General features: G+C 41.0%; 1 protein-coding gene across 1 annotated transcript in view; it reads left to right on the forward strand.

The window, feature by feature from the left end:
- Positions 1–2256: 2256 nt before the first annotated feature.
- Positions 2257–14133, forward strand: part of col8a2.L (collagen, type VIII, alpha 2 L homeolog) — a 75169-nt gene continuing 63292 nt past the window's right edge. Inside the window, exon 1 of the mRNA XM_018245699.2 lies at positions 2257–2435. The gene's annotated coding sequence lies outside the window, so the exon portion shown is untranslated. The remainder of the gene's footprint in view (positions 2436–14133) is intronic.

The raw sequence follows: 14133 nt of genomic DNA on the forward strand, positions 1-14133 counted from the left end.
CTTATGCAGCGCTGTTTCCTTGGTTTTTAAATGTTTTTAACCAGTTCATGGCATGGTGGTAAACAAATAAATATTGCCTTTTATTTTTACTCTCAGAATATTTTGTAATTTCATATAAAAATTAATATTGTAATGGTGAATTGGTCATTTGGAGTTGAAGTCCCATTTTTCTAATATTTATATTTATTTGTGTAACTACCATTACATAGCAAATAAACTATTGCTTCTAGACCTTTTGGCTAAAATCATGTGTAGAATCTGTTCTTATCAGTTGAGGGAATGTAGATCCTAGTAAAAAATGCCCACTGCGAGGCAGAGAACCCACTGACCCTCTGGCTAAAGGGCTCTGTAACTGATTGAGCCAGAGTATGCACACCTGGATTTGCACCCCCTGGGCGCCTGATGAATACCGTGATCATGAACACCAATGGAAACTGGCACATGTGCACTTTGTAGAGGTATTATTTCATGCACTATGCTCTTTTACCCAGCCTGTTGGGCATTGGGTGTAATGAAATGTTTAAAATCTGGCTGCATACATCCACTCTTTTTATGATTTTAGCTATTTATTTATTTTACTCCTCGTGAATTATCTGGCACTTCACTTTTTATCCCAAGGATTTGATGCAATAGAACTTGGGGTCAATGCACTGATCTTGGGGGGGAGATGTGTGGCCATTAGACTCCTTCTGCCCAGGCACGTTTCAGTTATTAATTCTTACCTTCAGATCACTGAAGGGGGTCCGGTGGGTGCCACATCACTAGCTCAGAGAGCGAATTTGTGCTCTCTGCGCTAGAAAAGCGGAATTTCAGGTTCAATAAACCGGAAATTCAGCTCTTAAGATTACCAGAAGCGTCTTTTTGCCACCCCTGGTAACTTTTGCCTCATGGCAGAAACGCCTGCTTCTCCCCCTGAAACATGGCCTTGCTGCAGGGGCAAATAATGTTGGGTTCTCTTCAGAGGTCCTTTTTGTGTTCCCAACTCCTTATATGCCTTCAGGCTAGAAGAGCGAGGATAAAGGGACCCCCTAGCATTGCGGTGAAGGTCTGGGAGGTCAGGGACAGAGGAGCCTGCCTTTATCTTCAGACAAACGCAGGCCTAAAGACTTTGGATAATTTTGTGGCTAGGTGAGCTCTGAATGTTTATGGACTTTAACGTATTTGCATCCCTTGCACTATTCTTATATGCACTTTGTTTTTAGTTATCCATTAAGTTAAGCTTGCTACTTAGCTAGCTCGACACCTTGCTGAGCATCAAACCTAACAGGATAAGTCTAGTTTGGGTGTGTAAAAATATAAACTTTATGCTTGGCTTTAATAAATATTGTTGTTCAGTAATTGACGTTCAACATTCAAGTGTGCACCTATAAGCACAGACCCAATGGGTAGGTTTTAATTGATTTCATACTGCTGTGTGGGTCTGCAAAAATGAGGACAACATAAATGCTGACCACAGATTTCTGTGTTCAGCCTTTATGTCACCATGTATAGAACCATGGGGTAGACTGAAATCAATTAACACTTGTGCTGCTGTGCAGCAAAATGCATGAAAATAAACCACAGGGCAAACACAATTAAAAACACACATGTGCAGTGGCAAAAAAATCAAGGGCACTGCAGGAGACCTGGAAAACACACAGAAAACACAATCTAATATTGTTTTCCCCTTCACATCTAGGTTTAAGGAGCTAGTTGGGGGGCTATAAAACAGTTTTCTTTGGTGGTGACTCCAGAAACCTCAAATTGCACCCTGCCCAGGGTGTACATACACTAAACACTGGAGTGAGAATAGTCTTCTTCAGAAACATAAACATTTATCTTTTAGAAGGCCAAGGAACATGTTCCTGTTGTACAGAACAAGAAGGACATTTGCTTTTGCAAAAACCCTTAAAGAATAACAAATTACATTTCAGATATATACAGTATCTCTCTCTCTGTCTCTGTCTCTCTCTCTCTCTCTCTCTCTCTCTGTCATGTATATGACATTGAGTATTTAAGATGAAGATTCCCTTTAGCAGAAGTGTTAGAACAGAGGGCCACTTACTATCCCTGACCCCCTGTGCAGTAACTAAAGTCTTCCCAATCCCTGTTCTTCAATCAAAGCACACCCCTCTGTACAAATTGCAAAAAAGAAATGCTGAAAAGAAAATACAATCGAAAAGTAATCTGAGGGCTGGAATTCACTCTTGGTCTCTCCCCTTTCTCTCCTTCCACTCACCGCCCCTCTGTCTTAAAGAGAGTTTATCCATCCCAAATACTCACATGTAAAACTCTCCTCAGTGCGACCCTGCACAGCTGGCTGCTCGCTGCAAGGTGCAAACAAGTGAGCTGCCTGCTGAAGTCAGCCAGCAGCTTCTTCACCAGAGAAGAACAGTATCTCCTACAGGAAAGAGGGACACATCACTGAACCAGAGAGAAGAGCCGAAAGCCAAATAGTGAGTCATTTTAAGGCAGTTTTTGGACCTGTTATAGTTTTTCTTTTTTTGCTTTACTTGCAATGCAGATATGCTAGGCTTTACAATGCAAATCAGCTTTATTTTGAAGGTTTATATTATTTAAAAAGAGTATAATTAGTAAGGAAAAGCAGCATATGGTTGTCATAGTAAAATAGTTGCTTAGTGTCCAAAGCTAACTGAGGCAAAGTCCTGCAAAGGGTTAATGTCAGCTGCCAATGTCTTCTCGCCCATGTATGAAATTCTGATCTCTGTAAAGGGATACAGATGCATGGCTGCACTTAGATGATGTACAGAATACAATGCAACAGGTGCAAATCTATGCAGGGGTGCTGAAGAAATGATTTCTATATGTAGCATGCCAGGATGTTTGTGTGCTAGGTGAGAGGGATATGTCCTACTGTATCAATAGCTACTATATGTGCCATGAGCGTTCTGAAAAAGTCAAATATCAGAGATGTATATGGATTTAAAGGATGTGAGAGGTAAAGTGATACTGCTAGCTCTGTGTTAATGATAAGTAGGGACACGTGATAAGTATATTTCCCACTGTTATATACAAGTTATGGCTCCTAAAACATGTTTCTGGTTATTTATACATGAACAATGAGATGTAGGTATCATACATGACCATATATTGTGCAGAGAAAATTCTAAGATAAACATTCTTGTATTTGTATGACATGCAGGTATATGTCCATGATGTGTACATTTCCAACAGGCATCTGAATGTGCCTTTGTGGGACATACTCGTAATGAAGTATTACATACATATCCTGCCAACTATCATTATCATACCACATCCTTCTCACTTATATGTGGACTACACAGGTCTAAAAGCTGAACAACTGATTTTATTGCTGTAGCACATCACACAACAGCTTTAACAATACAGTTAGTATGCAAAGTTCTCCAGAATTACTTATGTATCGACAGGTAATATAAGGACACAATTCAAGAATACTTTCCCTCTCCCTGCCTGACTTCCACTCCAATTTTGGGGTACTGTCTCCCACCCTAGTGGGCCCTTCTCCTTTCAGGGGCCTCTCCAGTCTTCTCTGGTCTTACTCCATACTGCTTTCATCCTCTACAGCCCACACCAGAAATGGTTTGCAAGGGTCAAACTGACTATCCCTGGACCTACCTCTGAAGTCCCTGGTGGTGCCCACCGTGGAACTTACCCCACTGAGCTCCTGTATGAGCATCCTGTTTATCATCTCAAAAGCAAACTATTATGAAAACTATCCAAAAAGTAGCTAGACCTAGCCTTGGTGTATGTGGTTGTATCACAGGGTGCTTAAATTGTGCTTCTTTTAAATTTAAGCTCCTCCCACAAATAATGCCTGGGGCAGTCCTTTCCCACCCATCTAATTATGGGAAGTATTTCTTCCTATCTCCTACTGGCTAGCTCACTAAGTAGTAATTCCCTTTACCACACTCCCCTCTAATGGCAGAATCCAATCACTACATATAACTACACCCCCCCCCCTATAAGTTCATACAGGGATGGATGTATTTCTCAGGAGAAATTGCATTCAAAAAAATCTGTATTATATGGGGACTTACTGATTCCTGACAAAAAAGCTACTAGTAGTGCTATATTGGTTGCAGTCCACTTTAAACTTAGCAAATTTGCAATTAGGGCAATTGTGGTAATTGCATGTAACTGTCCCATCTCATCAAGTGATGTAACATATATGTATTTACTGCCAGAGAATAGAGAAGTTATAGTGAATGATTATATGGATCAGTCATGTCAAATCAGCATGTGTTCTACCTCCTTCAGTTCGAGTAACCAACAGGGGCCATTAAAAAATAGCAGTCAAATCATATGGCAGATAACATATAAAGTTAGAATGCCTGCAGCAGTACACCCATTGAAGAAGGTTGCAGCGCTAAATTGTTGCTTCAATGGGGTGGCAAATGGGATAGTTTGGGTGTGCTTTAGTGCTAGTATCCTCTGCTCTCAGTATATTATATATTTTTATGGTAATATCCAGTGCTATTCCATTACTCATGCTCTCACTTTATAATGTGCTTTTACACATTAAAGTAAGTTTTTTTTAGCTGAAGGAAGTACTTCTTGCATTCCAGATTGTATCTGCCTACAGAAAACATGACAAACTCCCTACTACAAAAATGCTATATTTTAAGGTTGGTGTGGTTTTAAAAGATGGTTGTGGTATTCCAAATGGGCATGTGAACTACCCTTCCCTTTATTTGCCCCCAAATCTAAAATAGATTCTGCTGGCTATGGTTTTCACTGAAATGTATACCTTATAGGCTAAATGACTCTCTAAATCAAAGTGAGAAAACTGGTATCTAAAGTGGAAGTTTTTTCCTGCTTTAAATTCATATGAAATTTAAATGTAGGTTTATCGGGCATTTATGAAGTCTGATATAAAATGTTGTGGTTTTTTTTGTTTTTTTTGCTTTCAGGTAAGTTTTATCATTCTACTTTCTAAAAGCATGTGTTAAGTGTCATATTCTATTAGTTGATATGGTCCTAGTAGATACAGTTGCATTATCCTCAGAGTAACACCCCAAAATGAGTTATTCTCTGGTGCAAAGTCATTTGCCTGGAGGCCTCTGTGCAACATGTGGCTCTCCAAGAAATTTTATGATCCCAGGCCTGCCCAAGAGTTCAACTGACTGTATGACATAATTGTATTCATATCTGGCTGCCCAAAATGTAGTATATAGTATTATCTACAACAACTTGGAACACAGAATGGACTAGAGACACGTCCAGATAACTGTTCTGCTGCATGTGCCTGCAGATCTTCACCCCAAACTATTTCCATATTCCCCTATAAATACCCATTTTTGCCTGCCCATGTTTGTGAGTGTACAAATATGTGGATTCCCATGTACCACCCCTGAGCAAGCAGTGATCAGCACACTCTGTGGATGTCCGTTGACCACTGATGATGGAAGGTCTGCACTGAGTAGAAGTTGAAGAGGGATATTATATTGCTCTTTGAATATGTGTTTGAAGGTAGTTGTTCGTGTTAAAATGTGAAGGAAGGAGGATTATTGTGAACGTTGCCAGTAGAAGCAAAATAAATCAGTGAATTTAAATATATCAGAAAATAATTCGATAGGGGGCAGCATGGAAAAGCTGGGGTAGCTGCTAAATGCACAGTCCCTCAGAATTCAGTTACACAGAGTCTGTCTGATCCACAGAAAGCAGCTTATCCCACATTTTAACCTAATCTTCCTACAGTAGCCACACTGTTCACTCCAGACTAGAATGCTGTATGTTTTTAAATCCACAATATTAAGGCCGTCCAGCTACTTGGGTAGCAGGCCTGCGAGAGCAAGAGGTTAATCACGACACTGAAAGATGTCCCATAAAAAGAAAGCGAGAGCAAAAGAAATAACAAACGAGGGAAAGAGAATAGAAAACACATGTAAAAGAGAGATGGAAACTAAGAGAGAGATTGAAACAGGGAACAGATATTTTGGGCAGACACAGTGGAAATGTGATGATATAAAACGTTGGGTTGTTTGTCCCAGAGTCCTGCTGCTTCTCTACTTGCCACGTGCTTTGGAAGTGGGTCTGGGGCAGCCTTGGCAAGAACACGGGAGGAGGTTTCATAGTCAGTCTGGCAATGACATGGAGACAAAGGAGTTATACTGAGGGCGCTCTGTGTTTAGACTAGGGAAAATTTGGTAACTGCTGGCTGAAAATGTAATAGCTCAGCATGTAATGCCACCAATGACTTTTAAGTAACAAGGATCACTTTTAACTGAGAGTTCTTTCCTGTGATCTAAGTTATATTGGGAGTTTTACACAGTTTAAATTCTACTGTTTAGGAAATAATGCATTATGTACCGCCACCAAGTTTTTAGCAGCTATTCTTTTTCCTTGGTACTTGCAAAAACTGCTGGCAGGCACATGTTTTTGAGCCTCTGGAATAATTGGGTTCTGACAATGAATGATACATTAGCAGGTACAACTTCACAATCAAAGGTATTTCTAGCAGGGTACTAATTGGGCACTAGAAGGAGGCAGGAGCCCTACCTAAGAAGAAATTACAGGGGTTTTGTACTAGATGTGCAACTGGTACAAGGGTGCAAAATTCACTGCAACAATCTGGCACACTGATTTATCCTGATACCTCTAACTATACAAGCTGTGTCACAATGAATATAGCTTACAAGTGGGAGGAAATCACACAGTACATGTATTTGGCATGCTGATCTGTTAACTACATAGAAGACATATTTTATTAGATCAGTTCTGACTACCCTAAATGGGCATTGAGTGCAGGGCTCAGAAGCACTTTGAATTCCCTTATGCTTCATGAATGAATGTCCCACCTATGTGAGGACCATTAAGCAACTTAATGAGTTTCAACTATGAGAAGCAAAAGCAACTCAGCAGTGGAAAGTTTATTGTGTGCAAAAAAACACGGCACTTTGCCCTAACATCACCATATTAGAAGAGGAACAAACTATAAACTCACAAGGCTTGAAATATTTACTGCCATTTCAGCCGTTTGCGGCTGTGTTTGCTGAAAATGTATTCTATGCAAATGTTTAAAAAAAGAGTGCAACATGTCTGGCATAGGACGTGCACTCCAATATGTACTGAAATATGCCACATACTTGTTGAATTTGCTGAACCTAATCTGGTGTCATGAAAAATGTCATGACCAGTGGCATAACTCTGCAGGCCCAGGCCTCCCCAGAGTCATCCACAAATTCACATCAAACCGGCAACCCCTCTTTGCAGGTCCCCTGTTGCTCTGGGCCCTCAAAGGGGGCTGCTTGCCCTAAAGTTATGCTACTGATCATGACTTTTGTGCACATGGAATACTGGTGGTAGTTGCATATAACATAGGTCCCATAATATAGTCCAGTGCTGTCCAGCTGGCTGCCCGCGACCTCCCTTGTGTGGCCCCCCACAACAAAAGTCTGCATGCTGTGACTGCTTACCTTTTGTAAACTTTAAAAGATATCAGTGCTGAGATTAACTGGCCCCTGCATTGTTTACACCTCAAATTCAGACTGTAAAATCCTGCATTGTTCACACCTGTAATCTTCCTGCATTGTTCACACCTGTAACTCCTCTATTGTTCACACCCTAAAGCCCTGTACTTTTCACACCAGTAAAGCCCTGAACTGTTCACACCAGTAAAACCCTGTATTGTTCACACCAGTAAAGCCCTGTACTGTTCACATCTCAGACCCAGACAAAAGTGCCCACATTATTCACCTGTTCACACCTTATACAAACTGCAGGAGGGGCACCAGTATTGTGTCACTGTATGTAACACAATATGAACTGTTCATTTTAGAGTCGTCCTGATAGGTTTCCCTGTCTCCTGTTGTATTCTTCTTTCTCTATGCTGCCTGTGTGCCATACTCTGCCTGTCTTACTCTTCCTGTGTGTGCCATACTCTGTCTGCCCTATGCTCCCTGTGTTTGCCATACTCTGCCTGCCCTATGCTTCCTGTGTGTGCCATAATCTGCCTGCCCTATACTCCCTGTGTGTGTCATACTCTGCCTGCCCTATGTTCCCTGTTTGTGTGTGCCATACTCTGCCTGCCCTATGCTCCCTGTGTCTGCCATACTCTGTCTGCTATATGCTCCCAGTGTGTGTCATACTCTGCCTGTCCTATTTTCCCTGTGTGTGTCATACTCTGCCTGCCCTATGCTCCCTGTGTGGGCCATACTCTGCCTGCCATATGCTCCCAGTGTCTGTCATACTCCGCCTGTCCTATGCTCCCTGTGTGTGTGCGTGCCATACTCTACGAGCCCTATGCTGCCTGTGTGTGCCATACTCTGCCTGTCTTACTCTGCCTGTGTGTGCCATACTCTGTCTGCCCTATGCTCCCTGTGTTTACCATACTCTGCCTGCCCTATGCTTCCTGTGTGTGACATAATCTGCCTGCCCTATACTCCCTGTGTGTGTCATACTCTGCCTGCCCTATGTTCCCTGTGTGTTTGCCATACTCTGCCTGCCCTATGCTTCCTGTGTGTGCCATAATCTGCCTGCCCTATACTCCCTGTGTGTGTCATACTCTGCCTGCCCTATGTTCCCTGTGTGTGTGCCATACTCTGCCTGCCCTATGCTCCCTGTGTGTGCCATACTCTGCCTGCTATATGCTCCCAGTGTGTGTCATACTCTGCCTGTCCTATGTTCCCTGTGTGTGTGTGTCATACTCTGCCTGCCCTATGCTCCCTGTGTGGGCCATACTCTGCCTGCCATATTTAAATATGGACAAAGTCTTCCATAGCTCTGTAACTTATTATTAATTAAATCAGATGCTCAGAGGTAGAAAGCATAGGCACCTACCTTGTATGATGGTACTCTCCCTTGGGTACATATAGTGGAAAAAGTGTCTATATTTTTATGCAGGATATGGGAATGATATGGTAGTCCCAATTAGGTAACCCCCCCCTACACATGTATTGTTAAACTTCTTTCTTTTGAGTCCCCCACATGAAGGAGTCAGAATTTGTATCCAGTACGCTAGGGAAGAAGAAATCAAGTCAAGAAAAAAAAGCAAATCCCCACCAGTGAGATGTTGGCACTAATGGGATAGATCCCACACTGCATGTATGTACGAATATTTAATATATATAGCTTTCTGCATATGGAGTGATGTACACTTCAATTCATTAATAGAACAGGGGGAACAGTACAGTTAATTACAATATAAATCAATATATAGTGAATAAAGTACCCCCTCTTGTAAAATATAAGGATATTATTAGTTACCGAGGAGTTTCATGACCATATAAAAACACGAGGCCGAAGGCCGAGTGTTTTTATACAGGTCATGGAACTCCGAGGTAACTTCTAATATCCTCATATTTTACAACTGGGGGTACTTTATTTATTATAATACACAAATTTTAGTGAGTCATGTGACAGAAATGACATCACTACTCACCGTTTATAACTGATGACATCACTACTCACCGTTTATAAGGATATAATTTACAGGATATTCATGGCTTTTGTGTATTATATACTAATACATTCATTCAAACTGAAGACCAAATGAAAAGTGCTAAGACTAGGCCGTTCTTTAACATATTAAATGTTTAATTAAAAGAGAACAAAGTATTGAACTTTGTTAGGAGGGTACCATTAATAGACTGAGACTGTGTTATTGCTTATGAGAAATGGGAAGGACAATTGTGATGAGGTTAGCCATTATTACTGCTCCTAGCACCATTTGACTTTCTCACCAGATGATCTACACAGAAACTAATTCAACTGTAGATCGATCTTAAAGACTTCCCTTCTGCTCTATCTGTGGTCCCTGAATTCACTTGTGCCTATTACTGCCCCAATTACCATTCTCTTTCATTTCTTTCTCCTACTAAAGGGCAATCTTAAAATACAGTCATTAACATTTTCCTTCAGCTCAGACACAGTGCTGTCTGGTATATGCCACAGCATTCATGAAATAAATTTCATTTTAATTACTTGTGTCAAAAGCCCTTAGAACTATTTCTTCTTGTACATGTTGCAAACATTTTCCATAGACTTAAACCCAAAGGAAAACATCTGCAAAGCGTTCTAAGCATTAAGATTGCATGGGCAGCCAAAACATATAAGTTATTTCTACATTAAAATATCCCCTTCTGTGTGTAAATACCATGAGGGGGGAAAGGTCAGTGCAGAAATATACTAGCAGTGGTGGCTATTTAGCAGTGAATTAATCAACAAGGAAAATAAGTTCAGATGTGAAAAATTGGAACCTGCGGGGCAATTCATATGATTATGTGTTTGATGAGGCAAATGTAGGTAAACCCAGCACGCAGCACTGTAATTCCATGTTAAAACTACTTCGAACAGGCATATATAGCTCTCTGGTTATACAGCTGTAACCCTCAAGGTAGATGAGATTGGAAAATATAATGGACAAATTAAGTGATGTATGTGACCACCTACATGCTAAGCTTGTATGAGTCTGTTGTTTTGTTTAAATATTCCCAAGCCTAAGGCCTGGAATCTTCATCTTTAGGATTCTCTTGTGCAATTCTTTATATTTACTTACAGTTACAGAGAGCTATTGTTTTTCCAGGGACACTAAAATCCTCAGAAGGGAGTACAGAGTGCGTTAATTTATAAACTCACACTGATTAGAACTTCAGACTTTTATCAACTGAAGCCCTCTAGGGGCTGGAGGTAAACAACACACCGAGGGCAGAAGTAAGCTTTATTTAGACTACTTGAGTTATGTACAGGGCTTTCTAGTACCTGACAGTTCTGCCTGGATTTTTAATCAATGCATAGTCTGCTGCTTATACTTTGCAATGGCACAGTGTGTGTCCCCCTGATAATGTCCATATCACTGTTAAACAATGCAGGCCTAAACAATAGGGTTCCCTCAATGCTGAGTGAGTTGCAAATTTGAACCTCAGGGCACAACCAATAAGTACAAGAAACATAATTTACTAAAGGTCGAATTTTCGCCAGTGACCTCTTCACCACCCTCCATGCCATTTCGCCAGCACAAATTCGTTACTACTATGCTAATTCACTAATATGCAAGGTTGCGTCTCAGCAGCCGAACACTGGCGAATGTTTACTAGCATTACTCGCCAAGGTGAGCATTTCATATGCTTCGCTAGCACTCTTGCGCTTCGGGTTAATTCGAATAGGGCAGTTGTATGGACGTCTTTAATAGTAATGTTGGTGCAAATGCTTAAAGTGCCCACTTTCAAACACATGTCCAATGAGTTATAATAAAGACAGAGGAGATCCTCTAATGCGTGCAAAGCAACAGTGTGGAACGCCGTTACGGATAGGCAGAAGTGACTTCCGATTGTCAAAAAAAGGTGCCGGTCTGGAACGGCAATAAGCAACACATCTCATAGGGTACAGAGAAACGGGTGGCAACCTGGAAACAATTCATCCAGAGCAGAACCAAATGTAGAATAAAACTTCATCTTTATTGATCCAAATAAAACCATGTGTACACGAGGGCAGGGAGAGTAGCTTGACGCATTTCGTGACTAATACGTCACTTCATCAGAAGCTCAAGCTCCTCCCGTCAAAGGCACATTTATAACCACCACCAATAAAGGAATAGACGCACCAATTAAAACGTCACAGTAAATGCGTGTAAGCCAGATCTTACCATACATGTAATAACATAAAGAAAGTTGAAGGGTATTTCGAGCAAAAAGACTTAATAAATCAAAATAATAACATAATGAAAAACCTCTAATGCCCTAGACATGAGCCCACCCTAAAAACAAATGTGGCATGCCCCTCAAATTAGTTTTAAAAAATTACATAAATCTTTTAATAGTTTGGACTTTTTCAGGCAATCCCGCTTTAAAGGAGAAGAAACCCCCTGGGCACAAACATCCCTCCCCCTCCCCTGTGTTGCCCCCCCTCTCTGCTCCCCCATGGCCTACCTGTCCCCCCGGGCAAATGCCCCTAACTTGTTACTCACCACTCTGGGCAGGTCCTGTCCACGGAGCTCACAGGCGCCATCTTCTTCCAAGTGGTCTTCTTCCTGCTCTGACCGGCATCTTCTGGCGCATGCGCAGTAGGAGCATTTACAGGTACGGTGTCTCTTTGTGACTTTTGGCTCATGCGCAGTAGATCCGTACCGGTTAATGCTCCTACTGTGCATGTGCCAAAGCAGGAAGAAGATCACTTGGGAGAAGATGGCGCCTGTGAGCTCCGTGGACAGGACCTGCGCAAAGGGGTGAGTAACAAGTAAGGGGCATTTACCCGGGGGGACTGGTAGGCCAGGGGGGAGGAGGGAGGGGGGGAAACACAGGGGAGGGGGGAGGGTTTTTGCACCCAGGGAATTTCCTTCTCCTTTAAAAAAAGAAAAGCATTTTCTTCAACTTTAATGCATTTCCAGCATACAGAATATGATGTCACTGACATAAGATTGAGGAAGATGTAGCTTTGTTTTATCAGTTCACCTGGTCTGAGATGGCAAAGTAAACTCTGGCAAAAATTTGCCTGGCAATAGGGCGCGAATAAGCGAATTGTCCTCTACGCCTGTTAGTGAATTGGCGATGTGATTTCAGGCGAATTTTCGCTAGCATCGGCCACTTCGCCCTTTTGTGAATCTGCCTCATGGTGTTTATACACATGGTAGCAACAGGGTTTTATGCAATGTAGATTCAAAATATTAAATTGAGAGCAGCTTTTATGTATTAAGTGACTGTCACATATGTTGTAAATGGAGAGAGCTTAATCTTAAGCAAGTAAGAAAGTTGATGTACAGATAATACAGCATTTAACATTATTCAGCAGCTCTGTAATGTCACCCTGAAAACCTGCACTGTTGGGCTGCTGAGGACTAGAGCTGGGAACTGCTGATCACTTGTTCACAAGCAGCTCTGTAACCATGCCAGCTGCTCTGGTATTTGCTCTAACTAATACAGGGGGACATTGCACATTTCAGTATGTCAGGTTTCCTTTTGGAAAAAAACACCTCAAGTACATATATTCATAAGCTTTCTAATATGTTACAAAAAATGAAAGTCCTATTAAAGGCTTTGTCTACATGGCCTAATTTGTGTTTTGTTCTAGTATTTTTACATTTACTTTTCTTTTTAAGTGCATATTATCTCCAAAATCACGAGTAGGGCAAACTGGGATTCATTTATTAAAGGTTATAGTAGACAAAGCCACACCTCTTTTAGAGAAGAGCATCACAGAGTTCGGTGGTGGATAGATCTTGAGGGTTATAGGAGTGCTTACAGCAGTGCATTAGATATATATAAATCAAAGACAGGCTTCACCTATAGCTTTACATTAAGAGGACATAAATGTGAATCGGTTTCAAGAGACATCATTAAATAATGTACTTAATATACAAGGTGCTTTATGTAATTTTTCACATTTTCTCTGCTTTTTATCATGTACCTAACAATGTCTGGCAAATCATAAGTGGAAAGGCTCTATAAGACAAAAACAAATTTTTAAACCATGTAAAACTTTGTAATATTGGTGGGATCATGTGCTAATGATTTTGCTTTACATATGATGTCTTGAAATTAGGGATGCACCGAATCCAGGAATCCTTCGGCCTGGCTGACCCAAATCCGAATCCTAATTTGCATATGCAAATTAGGGATGGGGAGGGAAATCATTTGACTTTTTGTCACAAAACAAGGTAAAAAAAATCCCCCTTCCCACCACTAATTTGCATATGCAAATTAGGGTTCGGATTCGGTTCGGTATTTGGCAGAATAATTTCGCAAAGGATTCGGGGGTTCGGCCAAATCTATAATAGTGGATTCGGTGCATCCCTACTTGCAATGCTTGGAGTTGATGTGTCTCAGGTTATGGTTTTTGCTGAGTGCAGGGAGATAGAGGAGGACTGGTAAAGACCAAAATTCTAATTAAGAATTCAAATAATTTATTAGGACATACAGATGTATGTATGTCCTAATCAATGATTTGAATTTGTAATTATCATTTTGGTCTTTCCTTTTGGGGAAGACTCACAACCTTATACTGTTGCAGATTTTTGCACCCATGGACTGGGGTGAACTGAGTATTTTTCTCCTAGCATTAAATAGTTTTGGACATTTTTTTCTTTTTTGATTTATAATGGTACGGTTACTGGCATAGTGCACCAATTTCTTTAATGTTTGAGATAGAGGAGGGCCTTGTTTATTCCAGACTGTTTTTTTTTTTGTTATTCAGTACCATGGACAGGAGCATATTTGTTGA

Source organism: Xenopus laevis, chromosome 2L (assembly GCF_017654675.1).
Source record: "Xenopus laevis strain J_2021 chromosome 2L, Xenopus_laevis_v10.1, whole genome shotgun sequence".
Classification (NCBI taxonomy): Eukaryota; Metazoa; Chordata; class Amphibia; order Anura; family Pipidae; genus Xenopus; species Xenopus laevis.